Source organism: Centruroides sculpturatus, unplaced genomic scaffold (assembly GCF_000671375.1).
Source record: "Centruroides sculpturatus isolate CEXI.00-Female unplaced genomic scaffold, Cexi_2.0 scaffold505, whole genome shotgun sequence".
Lineage (NCBI taxonomy): Eukaryota > Metazoa > Arthropoda > Arachnida > Scorpiones > Buthidae > Centruroides > Centruroides sculpturatus.
The window spans coordinates 500,592-503,481 of record NW_019384731.1 but is presented as its reverse complement, the minus strand read 5'-3'; the positions used below and the strand labels follow the sequence as shown (position 1 = coordinate 503,481).

General features: G+C 27.0%; 1 long non-coding RNA gene across 1 annotated transcript; it reads right to left on the bottom strand.

Annotated features, from left to right (window-relative positions):
- Positions 1–379: 379 nt before the first annotated feature.
- On the bottom strand, positions 380–2,209 carry LOC111628212. The gene is made up of 3 exons (XR_002757137.1): positions 2,158–2,209; positions 560–646; positions 380–482 (listed from the first exon to the last, which is right to left on the bottom strand). It is a non-coding gene; the product is annotated as an uncharacterized LOC111628212 (long non-coding RNA).
- Positions 2,210–2,890: the final 681 nt, after the last annotated feature.

Genomic DNA, 2,890 nt, shown 5'->3' with positions numbered 1-2,890 from the left:
TACATTTTTATTTTGCTTAAAATGAAGAAAATTTGATGTTTTAAACTTTGGTAGCAACCCCTAAATTTCATCTGAATTTGGCCGAATGTTGGGAATTACCTTTTTTAATTACCATTTTAAATATTTAACAAGTTAGACAGGTGCTCCTATGATAACTACAAGTTTTGTTTTTAGCCTCCAATACACATCACTTTAATATGTCTTATATATGTGAGATTAGAGGAATCACGTTGTCATTGGATCTACTCCACCATATTATAGACTTTGAAAATTGTGAAATATTTAAGATTCCACAAAAGAAATAAGGCATTTTCTAATTCGTCCAAAATAAATCTCCTCCAGTTAAATAAAATTCATATATTCAAGTATTTATTTGTCAATTAATGTTGTAAACATACAATAATTTACTGTCGTAAATGTTTGTCCCTAATTTGTTTAACTTGCAAAAGAGTAAAAGTAATTGAAGCGACGGTACTTAATACCTGCAAAAACAGAAATTAATAATTACTTCTATAAATTTGTAAACGATTTTACTTGAAATTTTCTCCATGGAACTTACCTTCAAAGAAGTCTTTCTAGTAATGATAACATCTCCTATCCACTTTAATCCTACTTCTTTTTTAAATCTTATCATTAAAAATTTTACCTGAAATGTATAAAAGCACGAAAAAATTTAATGAATGATTAAACTCACAAATTTCCCATCCTGTATTTTTACATTTATATAAATAGTACGTTATATTCTTTTATGTCTTTATTATTTACACAATTTAAAAATTATTTACAATTTATTATTTATACAAGTCAGCATCTTTCAAGTGCTCATTGCCTCCGTCATATGCCTCTTTCAGGTGGCCAAGCGGTAGTAAAAGATTTTAAAATCGACGGAAAAAAAAACAAAAATAATTATATTATCATAATTATTTAGATCATATTTTAATCAACCCTCCAATGGCCAAATAAATACAGCCACTGAATACTAGTCATGAGTTCACGCTTGACCATATGCAGTTTTCTAAGTTTGCTTCACGTGTTTTATACCTAGTAGAGTTTCTCATATAAACTCCTGGGTGACATCTCCCGTGTGTGGTAGTTGTTCGCCCATAGTATATTGTTCCGCATTTCTATTATATCAAAAATTATCGAGCGTTTTCCTATATAACATTTATGATACAAAAATATATAAACCTTGTATACAATGCCTATAGTCGCTTTACGTTTTCTTTAAAACTTTTTAATTGGAATGTCGATGATTCACTGTTTATTACGGATTAATTATAATATGTTACGAGAAATTATTTATTGTGACATCGTCACAATGCCGGGATGCAATTTTTAATTTACAGTATTTAATTTAAAATGTATGTTCGCCACCTCAAATTAGTACTTAGTGTCTTGCCTCTGTACGTCACAGTTTTCATAGTCTGTAATGAACATTAAACCCAAAATGTTTATTACATGCAGTATTTAACTTGAACAAAATATGAACCATCTATATGGAGCATTAAAAATATAATAATAAATATATTTTTAATAACACTTTTATAATAAATATTAAAAAGCTTTTTAAACATTCAAAATAATTTAACAATTCTAAATCAATTTGTTCAATTTGAATGTGATAAGTTCTGGTGTCGTTTAGGTCGTTTAGGTAAATTTTTTCATGTTTATAGCCGTTGCGGTACATGATAGCGAGGGATCGGAAGTTACAACCATTTATTTATCAAGAATAAAGAAATGGCTAACTTAAAATTGCTTAAGGTACAATCGACTATAAGCTTATAATTAGTTCTCAGGTAGACTATATTGGGAGGTGGAATTAGCAAAAATTTGTTTTATTTTTTGATACAAGTTCAAGTAAGGCAACATGAGGATAATAATGATTTAGAATAGGAACTGACGTACAGCAAAATACAGTTGAAGTAATGTGTAACCGTGTCTTTGATAGTTTCTGGAAAATCGTGATGATACATGAATGTGTTTCCTTAATATTCCTATTGGTAAATTTACAGAAAGAGAGAGCTGTTTGATGAATTAGTAGTTGCGAATTACAATTGGTAGATAACCCGCATCGTCGTATAACCCTTCGAATTGAATTTTAAACGCAAAACTCGCGAGCTGTTTGCAGGAAATTACAGAAAAATAATTAATTCTTACTATTTCGGTGTCTTCTTCAGAAAGACAAAAGTTTGAAAGTTTTATCGATACTTTATATAATTGATTTCCCTGTAAATAAAAAGAAATTTATCAGAAATTTATCTTTCATCACTAGAAAATATATCATTTTTAAGTATACAAAATTCTGAATATTTTGAAAATTAAGAAAATATTGCTTAAAACAATATAAAAAAATAGCTGTGTGTATTTAAAAAATAAATATTATATGATTTCTCTTCTGCAATTAATACAGTATTTTGTCGATTGTCTGATTAATTTGTTAATACGAGTCTTCAACATATTACATAGGTAATTTCGCTTAAAGAAGATGGTTAAGATATAGTAGAAAACACACCGTTACATGCCATGAAAATTTATATTAATTGCACATTGCATTAAATTTCAATATTTAATAATTAACATTATAATGCATAATAAGGTAATTATTAAGGAAACTGCATTTCATTAAGTGAAATTAAAATAATCAAGAAATAAATCTTTCTTGGAAAATATTCTAGAATGTTATAATTTCTTTTGAAAATTCATCGTGTAAATAACTTCTGAAAAATTCATAAAATCACAATAAATTCAATGGAAAAGCACAATTATTCTACTGATTAAACATATTGTATATGTGATTATAGATTTAAATATATTTTATATATTTACAATTAAAATTTATTTAAGAAAGAGTTTTAAAATTAATTGAGTCTTACAGATATTTCATTCGTCT